This window comes from Triturus cristatus, chromosome 9, assembly GCF_964204655.1.
Source record: "Triturus cristatus chromosome 9, aTriCri1.1, whole genome shotgun sequence".
In the NCBI taxonomy this organism is placed as follows: Eukaryota; Metazoa; Chordata; class Amphibia; order Caudata; family Salamandridae; genus Triturus; species Triturus cristatus.
In genome coordinates this window covers 1,164,624,187-1,164,650,558 of record NC_140592.1, presented here as the reverse complement: position 1 = coordinate 1,164,650,558, position 26,372 = coordinate 1,164,624,187, and the positions used below count along the sequence as shown (strand labels likewise).

The following is a 26,372-nucleotide window of genomic DNA, read 5'->3' as shown; positions in this document are numbered from 1 at the left end:
AGTCTGCATAATAATCTGCAACTTTATTTTAGGAAACTTGTCTTACTCCGTCCCTCACTCAACAATCAAAGCACTTTACCAGCCAAAAATTAAAGGGTTTTAGTTCATATTTTGGGCACGCGTAGATATACAGTTCCTTAAATTACCACAAGTCGTGCTTGTGAAATGCACTGGTTCGACACAGCTTTAATCAGTGTTGCAGGGCAGAAATCATATGTTAATGCCATGTTTGATGGTAATACATGTGGCATAAACTTCGAATCGAGCATCCCTTGTCACGGAAGTGAACTTATTGAATGCGTTGGTTAAGAACTGCACGCATAAGGCAGTAGTTATTATAGGAGGTGTGCCTTATGTTACCAAGAAAGTAGACTAGAAAGGTAGGACGAGCAACTTGTTGCTTTATTTAGAAACATTCCTAGTGAAATTTAATTGTTTTAAACAGAGAGCGTGGCTGAAGTTACCCTTAACCAAGGGCATTAGAAGTTATACATTTAGCAGCATAGAGGCAGAATACATGACTCTTCATAAGTAATCTTATGTCTTAGGCCAGGGCACCAATGGCCAGACACCTCAATAACATACTGGGCCAATGCTCAAAGTACACTCAGTTTGGGTGTAGAGGGTATATAGGCGCTCATATAGTATTCACACTGTATTTACTAAGGCTCAAAGTGTACGGTGCATCCAAAAGGGAGAGAAAACACCCTAACTCTATCAAAGATTGATTACAATATTCACAATTTTTCGGAGCACTCGTCACTAGTACAATAGAGAAAAAAAAAAAAAACAGTAGTCAAATGATAATACAAATAAGTAAATTGGGTTCTTGTTTTTCTTCTTTAATTTTCACAAATCCTCCAATCCCTTGTGCCAACGCGTTTCATTGTAATTGGCAATAAACCTACGACTTCCTCAGGGCTGGAAGTAATACAAAGTTCGAGGTTGTAATATCAATCATGGTAAAGTTATCATAAGCCCAAGAAACCCCAAAAATTGCACCCAGTGCAAAGGGCTATTCAAAAACTTTTGTGAACATTGTAAGTGCCAAAAATAATAATTTCATCAGCATATTAGCTAAACAGATATGACTAATTAAACTCATTAGCATACAATCCAAACAAGTATGAATTTTACATTATTCACAGTGTTTTTCAACATTGATATCATATAATGTCTCACATCATGCTTCATAACATCCAGTAATTGTTGATACCGTGACTTTGTGGTAATCACACTCGAAACAAGAAGTTCAATAAAGTGCATTTTATATGTACGTGACCCTTGTGACCTTAAGCTAGAGTACCTTAAATTTAGAAAATACCTTGTAGTTTCTTTTAAATGAGAATCTGTAAAGTCAAGGTTAAAAAATGCTTAGAATATAAGGCAACGGTCTTTCATGGCATCTACTTTGATCATAAACAACCACACTCTCAGGACAGTGAATCTTACCTCCATGAAGGTAATCCACTTGGTATATTTCGTCCGAGTTTATTTCGAGTGTGATTACCACAAAGTCACGGTATCAACAATTACTGGATGTTATGAAGCATGATGTGAGACATTATATGATATCAAGGTTAAAAAACACTGTGAATAATGTAAAATTCATACTTTTTTGGATTGTATGCTAATGAGTTTAATTAGTCATATCTGTTTAGCTAATATGCTGATGAAATTATAATTTTTGCACTTACAATGTTCACAAAAGGATTTGAATAACCCTTTGCACAGGGTGAAATTTTTGGGGTTTCTTGGGCTTATGATAACTTTACTATGATTGATATTACAACCTCGAACTTTGTATTACTTTCAGCCCTGAGGAAGTCGTACGTTTATTGCCAATTACGACGAAACGCGTTGGCACAAGGGATTGGAGGATTTGTGACAATTAAAGAAGAAAAACAAGAACCCAATTTACTCATTTGTATTATCATTTGACTACTGTTTTTTTTTCTCTATTGTACTAGTCAAGAGTGCTCCAAAAAATTGTGAACAATGCTCAAAGTAGCTTAGAGTTCTAATCTGCTCGATTTTTTTTCCCACAGCTGTTCTTTTTCCATAGCCGGTTTCAATCTTGCAAATCGGGTATCGGTTCCAGGGGCCTAACGTAGGCACCTTAAGCCTGCTCGATATATTATGTCAACACTAGGACCAGCACCATTCAGTTTGTGTTTTGCATGAGGAGCAGTAGCCAGTAAGTGGCTGCATCTAATGGATGTTTCCCCAGTTTTACTGTGCTAAATTGCAAGTACCACACTTAATAGAACCTTTTGTCTAACTTGTGTACTAGCAGGGAGCAAGATAATGATTTCAAAGGCAATGCATCTGGACAGTACCTCATCTTGCTAGGAAACCTAACAATCCATCAGGGGAAACAAAGACACATTTCACATGCTGACCAAGAGATGCTTTCTCATGCCCAATATTTGTGTAAGATGCTACGGCCTGTGCATGAGATTAGATTAATGATGACCATTTAAATCGCCTATGGTCCAACATAATTGTGTTATGGTCCTAAATAATAGAATTCACTGGTTCATATTTCATCAACCTTTCTAGAACAAAAGACTGAGTTAAAACCTGCATTGATTCAAGTTATGTCTTGCAGGTTAACCTGCAGGTTGCACAAAGAGCTCAGCAACAGTCATTAGCCCTCAAACCTAACCTATGATCACCATATTACACACAGGTCTCAAAAGGAAATGCAAGAACCATGAGCTGCTTTTTTACCAATAGTGTAGACCAAGACTTGCAGAATATATAGTTAGATGTGCAGCAAGTGCCTTAAAACTTCGTGGACAGAAACGTTTTCTACCACATTGTCACATTCACTTGAGGAGACCACCATGGTCTTTTGCTTTGATCCTCCATAGCACACACCTAAGGCCCAATCTGAGTTTTTGCCAACCAATGCTAATTTTATATTGTACATGTATGTTTAAGCATTTCTACCCATTAACCGGAGGGCATTTTAATGCTAACTGCTGACACTAATTTGGGATCGAAACCACTTGTGCAGTATCTAACGCCTACTGTGTCTTCTAAGCTTTACCACCAACTGCGCACAAAACATGTAATTGCTAGTTACTTCTGTCAACAAACAAGCTCTGTCATACAAGGACTTCTAAGCACGTCACCTACTCTCAGACACAGCTCACCCTGCACACACTCCCACCATTTACTCTGTACAGTGTACCCAAACATTGCGCTGGCAGTCAGATACTACTCACCACCACTCTTACAGTGCTGACTCTGCACTCCAATTGCATACCTCTCACATTCATCTCACCCTCCATCAACACCTCTCACCCTGACCTCAGACCACTCACCCTGCACTTATACTATTGACTTACTGCTCACCCTATACTCGCACACCTCTTACTTTGTACAGAGTAACATGTTTCAACCTGTAAACACACAATTCTCATTCTGCACAGAACACACATCAATCACCATGCAGTCAGGCACTTTTACCTTGCCCTCAGACCCTTATCAACCTTCATTCATGCACCACTCCCCATTCAAAGAGAGCACTCACGCCATTCTCTCTGCACTCATACACTGCCCCCACACCTCACAACGTATTGTTAATCCCATAGGCGAAACTAAATGCATGTACCAATGCTTGTTAACTTTACCACCAGATCTCAGCAAACGTATCTCTTTGTGAGTACAAAGAATTCTCCTAAATGAAGGAGAAGTCTTAGGAGAGTGTAGAAGTCCACAAAGAACCCAACACAGACATGAGAATTGATGCAATGACTGACATGGCCTTAGTGGAAAGCATCTAATTTTGGGAGAAAGGATAGGCTGCCCTCTGTAGAGCTTCAATTAAAAGGTTTTGGGTGACTTGCTAGAATTGCTAGAATACTCTCTGCGTTATACGGCCTGAGTGAAGTTTGCTCGAGCACTCTCTAAAGGTGGGGATATTACCAGGTGTTACACTAACTTTAGTGGTTTGTAACTGGTTTGTCACCAACCAAGCCATAGCTTAAACTTCCTCTTATTTAGAAGTTGTATTTTTGCTGTCCAGGGTTTCCTATAGCCTGCTGACTAGATGGAAAAACCTAATTGCTGTTCCTTTTCCTCATCTAAAGGTTATTAAATTATTAAATTAATTTCCATCTCCCTGGCCGATCTGTATTTCCACCAGCCCTGTTCTGCTCTCAGTGAAAAGTCTTTGAGTTTGTTGAACAGGTACATTCGGCTGAGACCCTGGAATCTGCGCTGCCTCTACCAATTGCTCCACATCACCTAGCTAATGGAAAACGTTGTGAAGTGTTACAAGGCCTACGCTACTGACTGTAGGACTGAAATGAAGTGGCTTTGTGTGCAGTATTTCCACTTTCTATGCACCTACCTTCATTTGTTTGCCAATGGAAACTTTGTGATGACTCGGGTACCTCACGAGAAATAATATCAGTCAAGTAAATCAATTGGCTGAATCAAGTCATGGGTGAGGGATCAACAGATATTTCTGTCACTCAGTTCCTCGATGGCACTATTTTCATATTCTGTCTTAGCGAATAATTAAAAACCCCATTCCACACGTGTTCAAAAGGTACAACTAGTCATGCATGTACTTACCTCTACAGGCACTCCCCAGGATCACCTAGGTTTGAGCCCTGAACACCAGGACACAAAAGATCACAGCAGAGTCTGGTGGAAGAAGGTGGCATATGACCATAAAAAGCTGGAAATCTGTACAAATGAGAGAAAGAAATTTAAGAAACGTTAGCTCTCCCACGTTCTTTTTTTGACGGACAAATAACTTATCAATAGTTTTGTATGGTCAGCCATAGATGGCTGTGATGTGACCATTTCTTGTACCCTCGAAGCAAAACGAAGTCAATGCAGTGAGTACTGAATGTAATGTCACCACTAAAACAACTGGGAAAAAATATAAAGCTGACTATATGAAAGGGGTCCAGGCAGGTTTGTGTAGGTGCTGCTGGTCGAAAGGATCTACACAGTGGGAAACCATTGTGTGATAGTCCACAAGATTAAGGGGCATCAGAAAACAATGTTGTGTCCCCTGAAACTTGAACATGTGGACATCCAGTTTGGTACATGATATGCAGTAAACATACCTACAAAGACTATACCTTTCTTACATGCCAAGTCAAACCCTACTGAGCAGCCTTGCAGTTATCAGAGTCAAATTCCAGCTGCCTGCATGGTAACTTCAAACGAGGTAAATTACTATTTTGTGTACAAGACAAATCTTATGAAAAAGGGGGCACAGTGTTATATGTGATTTATAAAGTCATACAAATCAGATGTGCATGGCTCTTTGTGGGATTTTTCCTAAAAGTATCATAAGGCAGCACATACTTTGTGATAGGAAGGCATTCCAGGGGTGAAGCATGGGTGTTCCCATGCATCCACCCACGGATTATGGTGCATGCCCAAATTTACTATTTACTATGCCTGGAAATGCTTCAAAAAGCTACGCCTCGTTGAACTAGGCGTAACAAGGAGACAGGTCATTATTTCTCCTCATTTATTCCTCTCGCTATGTGTGCTGCATTCTTCAGCACACACAGAAAGAGGAAAATGCCTTTACGGATTGTTGTGCACGAAGGTGTCCCTTCCTGCACACAAACAATACTGCCTGTAAAGTAGGCACCCTTGCACCATGGTGTAAGGGCGCCTGCGTTGGCGCTAGGCAGCACACAGTGTGCCAGCGCTAGGAGACAGCAGAAACGTGTCATATCTTAGTTGATATGGTGCATTTCTTCTGTCTCCTTTTCAAGGAATGCAGCGCACCAATTTTGCATGCTGCGCTGCATTGTGTGAAATGTAAGTAATTATCCCCCTGAATATTTAGGAAATAGAGGGCAATAAAACAGGAATTATTCCTTAGGCCCTTGTGGAGGGGACTATGGCTGGGCCTGTTACCTCCAGAGACATTCTGCACTTAACGGTGGAGTGCTAGAATCTATTGCCTGGCGCTAGTCCTCTGGGAGCAATAACTTTACACTATCTGCGGCTATGAAAGACAGTGTGTGTGCCTCTCATAAACAATACAGAAAGACAGAAATTATTCTGCAGTGGAGTAGATACAAATAATGATGCTGCTGTTGTGAGTTGTAATCTCATCCACTCTTGCTGTGGCGGATGCAGGGTGTGTGAGCGAGGAAGAGGGAGATGGAGCATAGGTGTCTGGAGGGTTGGTGGAAGTTCAGGTGGTGGTTGATATATGCTATTTGCTATTCCTTGGTTGTGTAGGGCTTTGAAGGTGTGGGTCAACATCTTGAATTGACATCTCTTCTGAATGGGGAGTCAGTGGAGCTTCTTGGGGTGGGGGGTGATGTGAATCTGACTGGGGAGCTCTAGCATGAGTCTGGAGGAGGGGCGAGGTGACTCCTACGTAAAGTGCATTACCATAGTCCAATCAGCTGTTGACAAGTGCCTGAGTGACGGTCAGTTGGGCATCGATGGGGAGCCACTTGAAGATCTTACAGAGCATGCAGATGGTGGGTAATTCTCCCATTTAGTGCAGGGGCGTATCACAGGCCCCTGCAGTCCCAGTGACACAGGGTGCCCCAATCCATATGGGGGCCCCTATTCAGTCCAAAGTTTATGAACATGTGCAAGATATTGGAGACTAGGGTCCCTTATGACATTTTGCAGGAGAGTCCCATCATTTTTTGTTACACCACTGATGCAGGGCCTTTTTCTTTCTAGGACAAGATCCGGTGGGTGTCCCTGGAAATACTGAGTACAGTAATGCACGCAGTATTACCCTTTCATTGTGAATTCCCAGTTCGGTCAGTAACCAATGTTAGTGGCCAAACTGGGATTTAGAAGGCACTTGTAACAAGATCCAAAAGTTGAGAAATTGTGGGGGAAAAAATACCAAAACATCTTTATAATATTCCCCTCTCCCACGCCACTGCACATTTAGTGTGTCATTAATGTACATGCAGTGCCTGTGTAAACGTAGTTTGTGTGCATCCAGATCACATTTGGATATGTACAATACAATCCATTCCATTCCATTCCATTCCATTCCAACAAACGTTATTTCTGTCATCGCGGACCATAAAAGTGCATACACCGAAAATTCATACACATAAAACCATGTACTATAAAACAGTCACAGGGATCACAGAGTGGTGGATCCGGGCAATTCAAGTCTACAACCCGTCCTTATCCAACTACCATGTGTGTTTCCCCTAAATAAAAGCCACAAGAGACATAACAACTGCGCATGCAATTTGTCAAGGTAAAAGCTAATTTCATCGGTGGACTTGACATTTAAAACATTACAAAGGTTAAAAAATTGGGTCAAACAGTTAAAAGATACTGACAATATATACTTTCAAGGCTGTGATAACAGATTTAGGAACATACAGCGCTTACGCCACATCGAGGTTAGAAATCAGGATACAGCAAAAACAATGGGCATATGAGTATCATACTTCAGGACTCTAAATGCTTCCTCACAGTGCACAAACCCTAAGTTCCTGCACAGTCGGATAAGCCAGCGCTGCCTAGCTGATTTATAGCCGGGGCAGAAGAAAAGAACATGGAGCTCTGATTCTTCCTCACAATTGCAGGCAGGCCACCCTCGAGGTGTGGTTTTTGACCATTTGTTGGAGAAAGCACGGAGCGGCAGGGTCCCAAATCTAAACTGGACATATAGTCTCCTTGCCAAGGTTGGTTGAATGTCATCCAGGAAAGACTCTATTATATAATTGTCTTTGATTTTCAAAAATTCGGCTGTCAAGTGTCCTAAGGCCAAACTCACCTGGATATCTACAAATTTGTGCATTCTATAAGATCTTACCAATTTTACAGGGCACGTTTCCTCTGGATTACTACAAAGACTTGACTTTCCCAGTCTACAACATTCATCCTTTACATGTGCAAACCATGGTATTTTACCTACACCCAGGAGACTCAATAGCTCTTTTAATTCGACAGCTAAACGGCCAGTTCCAGGGTCACCCACAACCTGCGCCAAAAGTTGGGGTCTAAGTCCAATCTCATCCCCAATTGGTCTGATTCCTAGGTCCAACCATAGGGGGTAAGCAGGGTGCGGTGGGGGGGGGGTGAGACCCAGCAACTGCCTCATGAAATTGTTCTCTATTTTACTCAAGCTACTAGAACAACAATGACCCCATAATTCAGCCCCATACATTGTCGCTCCTGTAGCTTGCACTTTGTAAATCTCTGCTATAGGCCCAGCTGGTTTGTAGTAGGAGTTTCTACACAGTTTTGCAATTCCCCACACAGTCTGGGCTAGCTTAAGACTTGCTTTGGCTATTTGCGGCCCCCACTCCAGATTTTCTGTCAAGGTGACACCTAGATATTCGAATACCGACACCCTCTCAAGCATAGTACAATCTAAACAAGGGTTAGAATGGGATGTATTGGCTGGGTTGAAGACCATAAATGTAGTCGTCTGTGTGTTAATCTCCAGCCCTCTGTCTTTACAGATGGTAACAGAGCTATCAAGGACCCTATGGATGCCCATGGGCGACTTTGACAATAAAAGGGTGTCATCCGCAAACATCATTTCTGATTACTATCTTCGGGGCATCGTTATCCTTTACCTCAGGAAGTTGGGCGACCAATGCGTTAACAACGAGGCAAAACAGGGTAGGTGCGAGCACGTACCCCTGACTTACTCCTCTGTTAACTTGGAGTCAAGAAGTTCCACTCTTGACCAACAATATCTCCTAGACATGGACTCACCCTCAAGTATAAGATCAACACATTTGTGTTGCGAAAGGCGTAGTACAAAAGCTCTACCTACCTCAGCAAGGTGAAACTACTGGTGTGTATCACATGCAGTACAGGAAGGTACCCAACACCAAATCAGGCACAAGCGTTGGTTGAGGTGATGAAAATGGTGTCAAACCTTCACAGTGGATACACTCTCTGCTCTGGTGTTGGTCCTTCATGCATGTTGATATCCCACGACCGTAGTTAGATATCAAAATGAAAAGCATAAATGATATGAGGTTTTAAAAAGCCTACTGGACAGACACAGGTCAAAGGGCCCTAATGTCCGACTGTCCACTGCGCATGTCTATATTCTGGTAAGTCTTCACATTCTGGTAGCACAGAGGTGAGGCCATGTGGCCTCTGCCCTCCAGACAATCGGGTCTGATTGACCCTGGCCGACCTGAGTCTGCTCACATGGGGATCCTTTCACAAGAACTGAAGTGGAGGTTCAAAGGAACAACACTTGATGGGGGAGACAGTCTATAAGCAAGGGAGTGCCTCAGAAGACAAATGGGATCCTGACCCCTGGGTTCCTTACTCCGCCTCCTGAACGGTTACCATTGAGAACAAAGTGACAAACATCAACATGTTGCTAGACAGGACCCGAGTCTTGACCATGAATGGTGAAGCACTATGCGGCTATTAGGGCACTCTTGGATGGCGTGAGGTACAATACAGAATCACACAGGGTAGGGGCTGGTAAGATGCTTCTCCATAGAAGTGGCTTGCTCCACATGAACCAGGGTTGGCTGCCATCCTAAGTTCACAAGAGGACAAACTGTTCCATTGTATAGCCTTAGACATCAGATGACATCAAAGATAGAGAGTACCCTAGACAGATGTGACACTAACCTAATAGCCCAGTAAAGTTATTAGACCAAAGCTGGAAGCAGAGAGGCAATGGAAGCCAACATAATCTACAGAGAGCATTCAGTGAAAGAGCTGTTGACAACCAGGGCTACAAAGAAAGACGAGGAGTGCCAAAATTCCCTACAGCCTACTCAATCACCTGATAGACAAGTGCCAGAAGTGGAATGTGTTGACATCACTAGCAACTTCTTGCAACAGTTCCTCTTAAATAGTAAAGCAGAAGTTGGCATGATAAGATTGGACTTTACATTTTGCTTCCAGGAACTCAAAGAAGATCTAGCCACAAATGAATGAGGGTGAGAAAACTGTGTATGAGAGACAGGAAGAATAGTATCAGATGTGGGGATCATACAAACTTGGCATAAACCATGACCTAGAAAGCAGGCCTTTAAGAACCATCATAAGGATTAGAGGCATGCCCAGAGGAGCAGAATGGCAAGACATAAAAGGTTTTGTGCAGGACCTACTCCTCGCCATCAGGGGATGACCTGCAGACCCTTGACTGAAATGAGATTGAACATATAGAGTAGGGAATGGTGGCATGAGAGGCGACTCTCTAGCAGATAGCCTTACTGGAGTTCAATTTTTAAGTGAAGGATGAAATTGTGACCCTAGCAAGAGCCAAAGGGGTCATTACATTGCAGGGATACAAAGTCCAGATCCTTCAAGATTTAGTAGCATCAACTTTGAAAAGGCACTTTGAAATGGCTGGGAGAGTTCAAACCAATCACGTACCATATCAAGGACAAGAAGATTGATTCCATATCGAGGGGCACCCTTTCTGAATAATTTAGCTATGAAAGGAAAAATGAGTTGTTGCGAAAACTTTGAAAAATGCAGAGAACATTTTAGGGCCGGAAGTGAATGAGGATTTTGGGATAGATGCAGATCTCCAAGGATGTTCTGTACCATCTTAAAGAGGTCAGCCAAATACTGGACATAACATTAGAAATGGGAAATCCTGCTTCTGGTCATAAAAAGAGGAAGAATAACAATGCATATACATATGTGTCACTTATGGCTCAGAAATGGGTCACATCTGTGTCTAACTTATGAACGTCTGTGGTATGTAAATAGTGAATAGGGCACAGGCCTGTTATCCAGGAATGCCTGTTGGTTTAACTTGAGTTATCCAGATTGGTTGGAATAGGTGTTTGCTTGCAGTAACTATGTTCATATCTTCGTTTTAATTGTGTTTTAAAAATACGGTTGATTATTATGCGGCTGTGTGTTTTTGTTTGCCAATTACGTTCTTCGTCGCCTTGCTGGCCTCTGGATGTAGGAGAGTGTATGTGTTTTAATACTGAATAAAAGATTTGATTCGTAAAGCCTGCCTCTGAGTTCTCTCGCACAGGATGAACCCAAATCTTCAAAAAAGAACAGGTGCAGCATGTTTTTACTCTCAGAGGCACCTATACAATTATGGTACCTTCCGAATTAGTACCACAATGGGCGTAACCACCGAAAGGGCTCCCAGAAAACTATTTTGCTTTTGCTCTTTCAGTAAATATCTATTAAACCACATATACGTTCCCAAAAAGTCTGCTCAATGAAACATACAATGTATTCTGGTCATTTCCATGCTCTCCACTAAGCCACTGTACTCGCCAAAGTCTAGTCACTGATTCACTTTCTTTAGGACCATGACAATGGATGCAGGATGTCAATGGAATTTTGGTGATGGAGACACGAGAGTAGGAAAAAGCTCTTAGTGAATTAAGCCACCCTTAACAAGCAGTAATGAGGTACATTGTTTCCACTGTAGGAGTTCTCTAAGCGGATTCAGGAAGAATTGAGGAATACCAGACACTCTTATACCTGCAGAGACTGAGCTCACGTAACAATCGGGCATTTTGTATAGTGCGCTACTACCACAAACTGGCTTCATGCCACTCTAACTTTCCTGACCAATTACAAACAGACCTGCATGCTTGTTTGGCCATCTTGCCCGAAGGACCTCGGATGCAACCCAAAAAGTCCTTGAAGTATCCTCACATCCTCATCTAACCCTTGGGCAGCATAGGGTGAAGTGCTGCCTACACGCAAGGAGGTGCTGTGGAATAAAGATCAACATCTTAAATAAGCAATACAGTTAACAGAATTAGGTACGCAATCTTCAGCCTAAGCTCACGAACAATAAAGATATGTAAGAAAGTCATTACAAAATGTTAGAAGAGAGTGGGCAAATGAAAACTGGATTGGTTTAGGTTTAACTGCTACAATACAGGCTAAGGAAACTAACTGATTTCCATAGATCAACACAAACGGCTATGGTGTGATGAACCAACGCTTTCACAGCTTAAGCCGGGTGGTGTCGACAATTATAGTTATTTATGATCCTGTCCTGACTGCAGCTCTGCAGACAAAAGCTATTAAAAATCAAAAGGAAAGGAAACCGATAAACAGCACAGTGATTAGGAGTGAACAACAGCAAAGAAATGAAGAGACTAGATAGGGAATGAAAGAGAAAGGGGGAGAGAGATTTGGAAGGAAGAGAAAAGGAAGGACATAAAAATAAGGAAGGAACTGTGGATGAAAGGATGAATGCAAGGATAAAAGTACTGTTGGATGGAAGGAAAAAACAAGATTTACATGGGTGGGTGAAAGAAGGTGTCTGTAATGATGAAAGTCTGGATGAATAGGTGGATGGATGAATAGATGGCTGGATGGAAAGGTCAAAGGATGAATTGGTGGATTGACAAAAGGAGGGTCAATTGGTGGATGGATAAAAACGAATGGATGGATGGGTTAAAGTATGGAGGAAAGGTTGGAAGTGTGAGTAGAAGCATGAATGCTAGACTGTAATGATGAGAGGGTGGATGGATGGAATGGTGAGAGGATGGATGTATGGGTGGAAAATTGGAAAGATGGATGGATGCATGACAGGTTTAAAGGATGGAGAAATAGATGGACAGAAGGCTGGATTAAGGGATCTAATCTAGAGTGGGTAGAGTTTATTTACTTTTCTCACCTGACGGAGTTTGAGGAATGGATCAAAGTGGGGGGTATTTACATTTTCTGGCTACTCCCTTGGCTTATCTCTTAAGAAGTGGTTAGAACTCGGATAAATGAAGGTGTCACCCTGAGTACCTTCAGTAGGGCCTAAGCCAAGGTTACTCATAAACGTTTGCCCAGGGGCCACAAAGTATGGTCTCTGGTGTGACCGAGGGCCAAACTGTGGAAGTAGGATGTCCTGGGTGGGTCAGAGGTTGTGCAAGGAAGTCTAACAAAATGTTAAATAAACGGAAAAAGCATTTATTTGCAGGTTAACTAAAGTTAAGAGGCCCAGGACATCACAGTGGTTACTTAATTTAACTTGCAAATAAATGCTTGCTGGTTTATTTAACCGGTTTTCTGAATATTAGTGCTCAGTAAGTAAACAGCAGCTCATGCTACTGCTCAGGGGGGGGGGAGGGGGGAGGGGGGAGGGGGGGGGATTGGGGGCGCATGTAAAGCCCAAGAGGGCCACATGCGGCCCTCGGGCCGTACTTTCAGTATCACTGGCCTAAGCCATAGTTATGCACACAGTTGGAGAGGGTTGGGAGTTATGGCCTGGTAACTAACGCGTCCTTAGGATTTAGGACTTAAGGGCCCGCTATAAGTTTGGCGGGTGGACACCTGCCATACCAAAAGATCCCTGTTGGTGCAGGAAGGATCGTTTTTAGAAAAGTGTTCCAACCAATAGACATTTTGGAAACAAAACCCCCACATCAATGGCCTTGACATATATGGAGCATTCTCCATGCAAGTGATGGTTACTACTTTATTTTCTTGCTAGCGACCACTCTGCAAGTCATACCGATCATAAAAATACATTTTTTAATTCGCACTTGCTCATAGAGGTCCTTCCACTTCCATTTCTCAATTATTTTACCATTCATTAGTCGATCCATCCTAACGCTCCATGCATCATCAATGCATGAGATCACTGTATACATTTGTACAGTCACACAAATACAGACATACAACTTCAGTCATGATAAAAAAAATGACTTATTCTCACTGAAAACACCCACACCTATTTGTTGTATCAGTGCATATTAGGGGTTACACTCTAATGGAGCTCTAGCACCATGTATGCCTGTATGCCACATCTATTGTCAATGAACAGTAAAATACAAGATGCTCTTTGGAATACAAAAGTCAGTGTTGCATTGTGGATGTTTTCATGGAGCATGTGTCCACTACATGGATAAGGTCTATAGCTAGAGTACCATCCTTTGTACTAGTGGCCTCTCGTTTTGGAAAATTCCTATATTTAACCAACCTTAATCTCTTGCATACACATATGCTGTCCTTATTTCTATACACGCTGTTCAGTGCTCATTCCAGCCCTTCCTCTTTCAGTCTTCTCAAAGTATGCCAACAGTAGAGCGCTCGAGTGCGATAATAGGTTCTTATTGCTATTAATATGTGCCCTCCATAGTGGTTTATAAGTTGTGATCATAGTGTGACAGCAAAACATTGACATGCCTGGAAAGCAAGGAGAGTGCATGACACGGCAACCAGAAGGGAAATGAGCAGATGGAATAAGAATGAAGGTCCATCCATTTTCTCTATGTACCTTTTTACATAATGTACCAGCATGGTAGAGGCTAGTTATCGTTTACCACGTTGCAGCAGAAAGGAGAATAAGCAGAGAAAGTGGGTCCTTGCTTGTCTTCAAAATCTATTTACCTCCATACAAACCTCTGTATAAAATGTAGTATCGGAGTGAGAGACAGGAAGACCTGCACTCAGCACACTCCGCTTTGCAGCAGTCCTAAGTGGAGCTAGCTGTCCTTATTTGGTCTAATACGTATTTATCTGTTCCTCTATCTAGTTATAAATAAACTAGTCTTATTGCATTAGAGAAACTACAGGCCTGAAAACTAAGTAGAGTCTACAGAGCCACAGCAAGCAGGGAAATCAGCAGACATTTCTCAGATGCAATGTGTAAAACATTTGTACATTCACACACAGTAACACATGGAAAACATTACAAATGGACACCACACCAGCACTAATTATCTGAATAAAACAAGACTAAAATGAGAAAAATCCAACATACACGAGTCACAATTTCACTTTTAAAATGTACAAAAAGTATTAATCCTTAGAAATTAATGTATGCGGGTGTTTAAGCAAAAGCACCTGAGATGCATCAAAAACACAGCTTACTGGAAGGGGAGGTCATGCGTTGGTTTCTGGACACGCAGCCTTGGTTCATTACTGCAGTGCGGTGTCGATGAAGAAAATGGCGCCCAGGGACAATGCGGCGATAATACATCAAAAATCCAGGTGCGCTGCATTGATGCTGCAGCAAACAGGTGTTGGGTCAATTCCTCGGCCGTTAAGTGGGTGCTACGTCGGATTCTGAGCGATGCGTCCCAAGCCTCATGGATGCAGTGCTTGAAACTCACGCTCCGGGGATTCTTCTGATACGCAGTGATGGTGGTGTTGGAGCCTGGGATGTTGTCGACATCTATGTGTCGATTCTCAATGAGCAGTGACAATAGCTTCAATGCAGGCAATGGCAATGCGTCAATCTTCTGCAGTCATGCGTTGATAAAAACAGGTGCTGGTAACCGATGCGTCGATTTTCTTGATTCTTAGCAGCAAAGCCACCTCCAATGGCCCAGAACTGGAAATGGCTCCACTTGACAGGTCAGAACTCCCAGCAGAGGAATTCAGGGAGCTGCAGATTACGTTTTTGATGGCCCTGAGACTTCTTAGAGCACACACACAAGCCCTTGAAGATCCTTAGAAGCAGGATACAGAAAGCAAAGTCCAGGCCTTTCACTCCCAGGACAGAAACAAACAGCAAGCAGAAGGACAGCAAAACAAAGCAACAAGCAGAGTGTCAGTCCCTCCTAGAGCATCCAGCTCTTCTTCCTGGCAGAATGTCCTTTAGTCCAAAAGTGTTCTGTCTGAGGTTATGGTGCCCCAGCTGCAGTACTCATACCAGTTTCTGCATTTGAAGTAGGCAAACTTCAAAGGAAAATCTTTATAGTGCACAAGACCCTGCCTTTTTCCTGACCTGATTCCAGACACACCATTGAGGGTTGCAGGAGAGTAGGATTTGCTTTCATGGTTACCCCCACTTTTGCTGGTGTTATTCTGTTTTATGTCTAGTCTGACTGGGATCCTGCTAATCAGGATGCAGTCACTCTGCTCTCTTCCTAAATTTGACAATAGTAAGTACTTTGGTACCTCCACAATTGGCTACTGGTGTACCCTTGTAAGTCTCTAGTATATGATACTAAGGTACCCAGGGCATAGGTACACATGGGGTCTCTCATGGGCTTCAGCATGTATGATGCCACCCATGACAGACCACTCAAACTGTGACTACAGGTCTGCCATTGCAGCCTATGTAAGTAGGTGCTAGCACCCCTCACCACTGATATGTTTCCTTATATCTGAGGTCACTACACTTAAAACCTATAAGTTACCCCTACGACAGGCTCTTCAGTCCTGAGAGCAGAGTGCTTGGTTACAATTGTGAGGGTGCCTCTGAATGAGCAAGACACCGCTACAAACCCCAAAGTCGATTCTCCAGGCTTTGTAAGTGGGGTCAGCCATTTAATACATATAGAGGAAATCAAGTCATATACAAGATCTCTAACTATATATTGGCCGCATCTTTGGTATCAAACATGTTGGAATCCTACCCCAATACAGATTTTGGAGTTGGATTTAGGATCCCATGTACTGGGGGCTCCTCTAGGGTGCCCCCTATATTCCCAGTACCAACCTTTCAGGGTCTAACAGCAAGGTAGTGTTGCTGCCGACCAAAGACACGTTCCTGCCCTCCTGCTGCTGAGCTGAGCTTCAGCAGGGGAAGCCTGAACCATAGGTATCCTGTCACAGGGAGGTGTGATCACCTTCCAGACAGAACTTAGTGTATTGGGCTGTGGTGAGAGCGCTTGCCAGTGCCACCAGACTGCTTTGAAGGGCACATTTGGTGCCCTACTTGCATACTCCAGTTTGAGCCAGTTCAGCGAGCCCTTGGCTCCCGCGCGAAACTGGGCAAAGGACATGGGAGTATCCTCCCCTCTGTCCAGTGCCTCTGCTGGGAGGGACCCCTGAATCGCTCCAACACTTTCCCTAGGGTACTTAAGGGCTTACCTTTGAGTAACTCTTCAGATTCGTCGTGGGACAAGATTCAAACCCGAAACAACTACAACTTCGACCGTCTGGGCACCACTGGACTTCGCCTAGAACCAAGACTACACCAAGGAAGGCTCCTGCTGCTCCTGATCTCACTGTTCTGCAAGTCTTCTTCGTCGTCTATGACTGTGCTTCTTCCAGGTTCCTTTTCAGGCCTGTGAGCATCAAGGACACCCAAAGTAATCTCCATTGGTGTGAAGGAGTCACTCGCCTGCATCTGTAGCCACCGCAATGAAGCTGACCGGTCTGCTGCTCCTGATTTCCCATGGACCCCGAAAGGCTCAACAACACAAGTGGCGGTTCTGCAACTCCCTCGAGGCCTGACCTGTCCTCTCAGTAAGTTTGAGGCCAGTACCCCTAGTCGGAACTGCTGAAACAGAACCCCTGGTCACTGCGTTGACTTGCCGTTAACAAGGATTGTTGGTTCTGTATGCCAGAAGCTCCAGCCTCCAGCACTTATTCCTACCAAGGTCTTTGTCCTTACTGCATCCTCTGCACCGTTGGCCTGCATCTTTGGTGAGCTGCATGAGGTCCTTTTGCGACTCCTATGCGCCGGCCTATGGGTCCTCTTGAGGGTCTTCTTTGGCTTCAGTGGGCTCCCCTGCTTGCTTGGACCTGCTCTGACTCTACTGCAGTTGGTGAGTCCCTTGGATTTGGCTGGTCCCAACGTTGCTTCTTTTTTGTTTACTACGTCTGTTGCGGCTGCCAAGGCTTGTTGGTGCTCCCACCAGACCAACCCCCTGGTTCTCGACTTCCGATGTGGGACAGCTCGTGAATGGATCCTGGTCTTCCACAGCGTTGCCTGGTCCTCAAAGCTGCAGCGACAAGGTCACCATTATCACTCCGACCTCTTCAGTCATCGGTCGACATTGCTCTTCCGTGCCTCCTGGTCACCTCCGATTGTCATAAACTCTGTCCTCTCTGTTTGCAGGTTCTTGTCTTCAAAAATCCACCCTTGGATTCCACCAGACACTTTCACCTTCTTCGCCAGCAGCATCTTTCCTGAAGTCCTCCATTGCGGTCTACGGCGGTTTTCGACGTCACTTCACACCTATGCAACCAGCTTCCCTGGTTTAGGCATCCTGGTTCCTGGGGTATCCACGGCTGGGGTGACTCTCCAACCTTCTGTCTTCCATTGGGTTTTTTCAGGGTCCACTGGGAAGGGTCCTTCTTCTTTAAAACTTCAACCGCGACTTTCCCATTGACTTGTATTGAGTACGCGGCAGTGTTTCCACTCTGCACACCGCCTCCGTGGGGTTCCTGGGTACTTACCTTGGGTGGTTCCTTGTGTCCCTAGCTCTTCTGAGTCCTCTGGTCCAATCCCGACTTCAGTTGCAGTTCACAATCCACTTCTTTAGTATATGGTTTGGTCTCCCCCTGGAGACCACTGTGTATTTCTGCTTACTTACTCGTTTACAATTGAAGTATTGTGTGTATTTGCGTGGATATCTCCGGGTAGGAGATATACCAATATGTTAGTGAGTGTGTTTAACATAGACATATTTGTATAGCTACAGTGTGTAATTTTTTTTCATTTAACCTACACTATATGATTAGTACTGGTAAAACAAACTGCTTAACACTCCTTCTGGACTAAGCCTGAAGATTGCTCTACACAGCTACCACTTAGAGTGCTTTCTATGGTTTCTACAACCCCTAAAATCACCACAAGGGTTGTCTGGATTAGTGCAAGGTGCTTTACTTGAATAGGTGTGCGCCATATACTAAGCCAGCCTCCTACAAGGGTGGAGATAGCTTTGTGTGAGCACGGGCACAGCCCTATTCAGGTGTCATTGACAACTCCTCCCACCACTCTAGCTCAGGAAGGCCCATCAGGAAGGCACACCTTCAACTTCCTTTGTGGGACTGTCTAGAGTGAATGCACAAGAGCCCAACTGCCATCCTAACCCAGATGTGGATTCTACAGGCAGGCAGAGGCACAGAATAGTTATGCAAGGAAATTCCCACTTTCTAAAAGTGGCATTTTCCAACACGCAATTTAAAAACCATCCTCACCGAAAGATGTATTTTTAAATTATGAGTTCAGAGACCACATATGTAACTCTCTATCTGTTCCCAATAGAATATTACACTTAAAAAATGTTTCAAGGCAATCCCTATGTTATCCTATGGGAGAGATAGTACTTGCAATAGTGAAGAACAAAATTAGCAGTATTTCACTATTAGGACATGTAAAACATAACATCATATGTCCTGTCTTGCCTTTTAAATACATTGCACCCTGGCCATGGGGCTGCCTTGGGCCTACCTTACAGGTGCCTAACATGTAATAAAAGGCAAGTGGGTGGACTTACCAGTTCGACATGCAAGTTGAAAACTGCACTCACATACACTGCAGTAGCAGGTCTCAAACATGGTAGCAGGGCTACTCATGTGGGTGGCAGAATCAGTGCTGCAGGCCAACTAGTAGCATTTGATTTACAGGCCGCGGGCACACACAGTGCACTCTACTAGGGACTTACCCATAAATCAAATATGCCAATCATGGATAACCAATTACAGATACAATTTACACAGGGAGCATATGCACTTTAGCACTGGTTAGCAGTGGTAAAGTGCCCAGAGTCCTAAAACCAACAAAAACGGGTCAGAAGAAATAAGAGGAAGAAGGCAAAAAGATTGGGGAAAGGCCTGTCAAAAAGGTCAAGGTCCAACATTGACTTTTAACGTTTTCAGTAAAAATAGGGCCAAAAGCACAAGGTGTCAAATGTAACTATCTGGTCGGGCTGAACCAGGATAAAGTCACAAGTTTAGCCAACCGCAATGGAGTGTGAGCGGATACTTAAACCTTATACATAAACAAACTCTGTATGCACTTGTCTTGCAACAATCATGTAACATATTTGCAATATGAAAGAAATTGCGTTATTGGTTGAGGGGGTGGAAGCTCCACTGAGGAAACAACCAGATTCCTTGTCAGGGTGAACTACAAAAGTCAATAAATTAAACTATGACTACCCTATGGTAGCTCAGCACAAAAGCAGTCAGGCTTATCTGTAAAGTATTTAGGCAGCACTCAAGCAGCAATAAAGTGAAAACACAACACAAGAAAAAGTCCAAGCAGTAGATCCAAAGATATTTACTTGTAACGTTTTCAGTAAAAATAGCGCCAAAAAACAAAGCGTAAACTGTGATTATCTGGTCGGGCTGGACCAGGATAAAGTCACAAGTTCAGCCGACCGCAATGGAGGCTGGGCGGACACAGGAACCTTATACATAAACAAACTCTGTATGCACTTTTCTTGCCATAAATATATGCAGAAATTAAGAATGTTTTTCGAACTCCAATTGGTATCACATGTAACCATGCATCTTAAATGCAGATAAAAATCTTAAAGTCACAAACTCAGTAACAATGTTCACTTGGAATGTGAAATCTGGATGACCAAGAGTGTGCCTTCCTGCTAGGTGTAGGGTAAGTTCGAACAGGTACAATGTAAATCACCCCTTATGTGGGATGTGGATACGACACCTTTTTTCTTGGCTTACTACAAGTGTAGGCAGAGTCTGGGAGCTTCTTTTTACCTTTCATTGCCTGGGACGTACATTAGAAATGCGTCATATTCAGTGGAACACTCAAGATCACAGCGTTCTCATATAAGCATGGATGCAAGAAGATTATTTAAGCATTCGAAACCTCAACAATACAAATAACACGTCCTTCCTGTAATTCAACAATAAAATCCCATCATTCCATGAGGTCTTATCAACTTCTCTCTAGGGTACCTCAAGAAACAAAGCAAAGGTCAAAGGTAGGGTCTGCGAAGTGAGCAAAGGTGCTGAATTATTACTGTTGTGAATGCTGAATGTCACTCAGTCAATCAGATTTTTTAGGTCGAGCCTAACAGTGTGCATGCGCTGCTGCAAGACCTGTTGTCATCTATAAAGGACTTTGCTCCTGCCTGCTGCTTACAATTGGTTCAATCCAGTGTCTCTCTTATTTGCTGCCTCCTAATTGGGTCAGGCAGCAATACATCACTTCAGTTTTTCACAGAAGATCACCGCCCAAGGATAGTTTTCTTACGCTTGCCTTGCTTTTCTGTTTTCGGAGAACTCTTTTTAGGTTGAGTCTATGCAGCGCTTGAGCTGTTAGGCGATCTGTTGTAGTTACTTTGTGTGGGTCTGACTCCTCCCACGCATTAGATTGGCTTTTGTGCATGTCTTTTTAGAATCGTAGCCTGCAAATGGCTAATGGTGGGAGCATGTCCCACCTCTTCTGAAAAGTTCACTCCCATGGAGTATTGCCTGGGGAGCGAGCAGCGGCGCACAGGGCGGCAGCTGCCTCCTTGTCTCCGTGTACCCACCCCCACCACTCCTCCTTGTGTCCCTGTGCCAACCCCCACTAGCCTCTTTGTCTCCCTGTGCCCACCCCACCACTCCTCCTTGTCTCCCTGTGCCTGCCCCCACCACTCCTCCTTGTGTCCCTGTGCCGTCTTTGCCCGACCCCAACACTACTTCTTGTCTCCCTGTGCTGGCCCCACCACTCCTCTTTGTCTCCCTGTGCGCTCCCCCACCACTCCTCCTTGTCTTCCTGTGCCCATCCCCACCACTCCTCCTTGGCTCCCTGTGCCCGCCCCAACCACTCCCCGGAGATCGCTGCATTTTTTTGGACTGGTAAAATATATCTGGGCATGAGGAGATTAAATGATTTGCCCAGATATACAGAATGTTGAGCTAACACTGAGGCTAAAACATGGATCCCCCACTCCCTAGTCAGCCATTCTGAATGCTTTTAACCAACCTGACCAACACATATGAACGCCAGCAAAAACCAACAGGATGAGAGGGTACGTGGGTTAAAAGGAGAGGTGCCACTGCTTGTGAGTTCTTTTTTTTTTCTCAAAAAAATATAATTTTATGGTTGAAATATTTGTTTCCTAGCGTGGTTAGTGTGTACGTTTGCCTACCTTTGGACGTTTTTCTATGGATTGTTTACACTGAGATGTGGATAAAAGAAAGAGAAAAGAAAATTTGTATCTGTTTGGGATAATATAAGGCTGAAATTGCGTTTCCAGAATTCCAACCATGTCATGCAGGTCACACAAGATATCTGCAGCACACACCTAACTCGCGGAGCCATGCCAAGATCACACATGTTCAAGCTGTGGCAGTCCCATAAGAAGCATACTGTCCTGCTACTACTGTCGACAAATCGAGGACTTAACCACATCAATTTCTTTAACCTAATATGCTTTCGGGAACATTTTGGAGTGGGCTCAGGGGGAGTTCTATTAATAGTTTAACCATCCATTGTGTAAACCTACACGCCTGCCCAAGCGCCTAGATACCTCCTCGGGAGATTAATGCGCTATACAAATCAATATAACAACACATAGCTCCCTCCTTCGCATTTACATTGAGGTGAAGAACATTTGAAGCAAATGGAAAAGGTGGGATGATTGGCATGGGAATCAAAACTAGAGAGGATAGGAGAGAGCCGTAAGGAAAAGAGGATACAGGGATGTGAGGGCAGGAATAAGGAAAGGAGGAGAAGGCAGAAGAAAGTGAAAGCAAAGAAGTAGTTAAGAAAGGGCATACTAATGGAAGATTGGAGCAAGTAAGAGAAGAATGGGAAGAAATAGTGTGAAACAGTAATGAGAGGGCACAAGCTGTACACATAGGAGTGGATGCAGCAGCCAGAACTAATCTTTAATTGATGGACTCCTGAGCAGGATATTTTATGCATTAGAGATTGTGGCAGGACCAGGAACAGTGAAGAGATCAACCCTCGGCCATAATCGGGGATCTGGGGATTCGTGGTTATAAGAACGGCTTGAAGTTAGGTGATGCAGTACAATTTTGCACCAATTTTTGAAATAGTTGACTGATGCAAAAATGGCATTTTGAAACCTGATTTTGGGAGAACTTGTTAGTGCAAAGCTGGACTGCACTGGTCTAATACTGTGTAATCTGGCCCTAATGCAGACATAATCACTTGCAGTTTTGAACACAGTTCGAATTTGTTAACTTGCAGACTGCTTTTGAAGTATTTCAGTGATTTAGCTATATTGAAGTTGGAGCCATTCCAGTGTTGTCACTTGCCCCAGTTGAGCCTAGCTTTGCAACCATTCCACTGTTTTCACTTTACTCAGGTGAACAGTGCTTTAGCACTTTAGAACCAATGTAGTATTTTAACTTTACCCAGGTACACTGTGCTTTGGAATCGTTGCAGTGTTTTTATTTAACCCAGGGGAGTTGTGCTTTGGAACCGCTCTAGTGCTGTCACTTGACCGAGGTAAGCCTTGCTTTGGAACCCTTCCAGTGTTTTCACTTTACCAATGTGGACTGTGATTTGGAACCAGTCCAGTGTTCTCAGTTCGTCCACGTGAGTCTTGTTTTGGAACCATTAAACACTTTTCTCAGGGTGATCCATGGTTTGGAACCATTATAGAGATTTCTCTTTACTCAGGTGATCCGTGGATTGGAACCATCACAATGATTTCACTTTACCCAGGAGATACGTGGTTTGGAACAATTACAGTAATTTGACTTTTTCCAGGCGATCAGGGGTTTGGAACAATTCTAGTGATTTCACTTTTCCCAAGTGATCTGTGGTTTGGAACCATTACAGTGATTTCACTTTTCCGAGCGATCCGTGGTTTGGAACTCTAGGGATTTCACATTATCAATGTGGACTGTGATTTGGAACCAGTCCAGTGTTTTCAGTTGGTCCATGTGAGTCTTGTTTTGGAACAATTCGAGTGATTTCACTTTTCCCATGTGATCTGTGGTTTGGAACCATTACAGTGATTTCACTTTTCCGAGCGAGCCGTGGTTTGGAACTCTAGTGATTTCACATTATCAATGTGGACTGTGATTTGGAACCAGTCCAGTGTTTTCAGTTGGGCCATGTGAGTCTTGTTTTGGAACCATTCGAGTGAGTTCACTTTTTCCATGTGATCTCTGGTTTGGAACCATTACAGCCTATTCATGGAGTTTCTCCTACTGCAGGCACCACATGCTTTCATGCAACATTCAGCAACATTCTGCAACATTCCACCATGTATGCTTTCACTTTCCAAGCAATAGGCCTTGCATTTACAAGAGTTTGAGCTATTGGTATTGTAAACGAAAATGCCTTTTATGTATATGTTAATTATCAAAACAGCTAGATAAAAGGCATGGTCATTTACAATGCCAATAGCTTAAACTCTCGAAAAATGTGAGACCTATTGCATTGCAAATGCTTGTTTAAAAATGTTGCTTTCCGCACTTTAGTGGGTGTGCGGTAGTCGTAGGGTGCTTACAGACGGGCTGTGCATGGAGGTGGGCACCACGTCGCTGTCCAGCGAGCTGTTTGTGCACATCTTCTCCTTCCTGTGTGCTCCCGACTGGCTTTGGGCGCCTGTTCACGCTGGTGGGATTGTCTCTTCTACCCAGTGTTTTGGCCTCAATTGCAGCTCAGCATGATGCATGGTAAGCAGCTGTCCTCCTCACACAGAAACCAAACCAGCTTCTCATTCCGGTCCTTTAGGGGCTGTGCGGCAGTCGCAGCGTGCTCATAGGCACGCTGTGCGGGGAGGTGGGTGCCACGTCGTTGTCCAGCGAGCTGATTGTACACATCTTCTCCTTCCTGTCTGCTCCTGACCAGCTTTGGCCGCCTGTTCACGCTGGTGGGACTGTCTCTTCTGCCCGGGGCTTTGGTCTCGAACTGCAGCTCAGCGTGATGCAGCAGTCCTCCTCACACAAAACCCTAACCGACTTCCAGTGGCGGCTGGTATTAAGAGGCATAGGGGGCGTTGCCCTACCTACCAGCATCGGGGAAAACTAAAGGGAGAGATTAGAGAATGAACACCATGGAAAAGAAGTGGTCACTGCTTGGTGCTTCGAAACAAAAAAAAAAGATTTTACATAGTTTCAGTGAAACTATGTAAAAACTTTTTTTGTTATTTGTAGTGTCGCGGTCTAGTTGACACGCGCACTACGTGAGGACGGCGATGTGCGTAGCGGCCATCACGGACGCTACTGCGCATGCGCGAGCATAGCGCGCGAGGAGAGACGGCGATCGGAGCGTGTTGCCCGGCGCTCTCTCGGGAAAACGAGTTAAAGGAAGAATAAAGGCTTCTACATAATCATAAGTGCCTCCTGAGAGTTATTGGGAAATATCCATTGGTAACCTAAGCACCTAGCATCATTACAGTGGCGACGAGACTGGGCTGGTGAGAACCCTGCGTGCAACAGGAGGAAGGTGCCCCCAACTTGCATCAGAAAAGGAGTGTCCACCAGGAGGGACGCCACCCCACGCGGTAAGAAGGCCAAGGGGGTCGAGGACAGACGCCTACGCACCGGGAGAGCGCGGCAGTGGCAGATAGACGCCAGGAAGTGGCACGTGGGCAGTAAAGGAGCCGGCCACGAGGTAAAGGAAATCGCAGGCGGACAGCGGAGCGACAGAGGAGACCCTGGCGGAATCGGGGGACGACGGAGCAGCCAGCTCGAACGCAGTCCCAGGTACCCGAAGAAGGGGAGCGGGGACAGACGCACCAGGTAGCCCAAGGAAGTTAGCGGATGCCAAAATGAGTGCACAGTCGTCGACTCTGACGACGCCGATCCCGTTCCTACCACGCCCGGGAGAACCCATAATGAAGTGGGAAGACTGGAGGGAGTACTTCAAAAACTACCTGGAAGCGCTGGAAGATGAGAACGAGGAGGCGTTCTCCAGTGCCAGGAGGAAGAGGATACTCCTACACAACCTGGGACCAGAAGGAATACGGGTGTTTCAAAACCTCACACCGAACGTCAGGCAGGGAGGGGACACAGACGTGTTCTCCCACGCCATAGAAGACTTGGACAACCACTATCGGCCAGCAGTGTGCACCTCTATCGACCGCTATAACTTCCAGCAGAGGAAGCAAGAAGCGGGGGAATACATAGATGACTACGTGGCGGCGCTGCGAAAACTGGCGATGACGTGCAAGTACGGAGGGCTACAGGATGAATTCATCAAGGACCAGATCGTTATGCACACGACAAGCAAGTCAGTACAGGACAAACTGTGGGCGAATGGAGATGCGACGCTGAACGAGGTGATCGCCATAGTGAAACGAGCGGAACTAACCAAACGCTGCGCGGAAGCGGCAAAGAGAGACCCGGCCCCCAGACTCACAGTCAACAAGGTGGATGACGCGGACCATCAGGCACGGGGAAAACCAGCGACGGGGGATTACAGAGGAGCGACCAAAGGGAAAACAAGACCCGGACAGACATGGAAACAAGAAAAAAGCGAGGCGATGAGATGCTACAGGTGCGGAAGCTCGAGCCATGCAGCGCACGACAAACGGTGCCCCGCATTCAGAGCCAAGTGTGCGTTCTGCAGCCTAGTAGGTCATTACGAAAAAGTATGCCGAAGGAAAGGGAGACAGCAGGCGGTGAAATTCGTGGCACAGGACGAGGGGGAAGAAGTGGAAGGCCGAGAAGAAGACGAAGAAGTCCTGTGTATAGAGGACCAGGTACTGGGCATCGAGGGGAGAAGAACGCGCAACCCCCAGTGCGACATGATCATTGGAGGAATAAGCATCACCATCGTGGCGGATTCAGGATCTCCATACACGATTGTTCAAAGATCGGTATGGAATGAGAGGTTCAGACCC

At 44.5% G+C, this 26,372-nt stretch overlaps 1 protein-coding gene across 2 annotated transcripts in view; it reads right to left on the bottom strand.

Annotated features, from left to right (window-relative positions):
* TMEM229B (transmembrane protein 229B) overlaps positions 1 to 26,372 on the bottom strand; it is a 367,657-nt gene that overhangs the window by 74,834 nt on the left and 266,451 nt on the right. For both annotated transcript variants that reach the window (XM_085627152.1, XM_085627153.1), the window contains exon 4: positions 4,591 to 4,704. The gene's annotated coding sequence lies outside the window, so the exon portion shown is untranslated. The remainder of the gene's footprint in view (positions 1 to 4,590; positions 4,705 to 26,372) is intronic.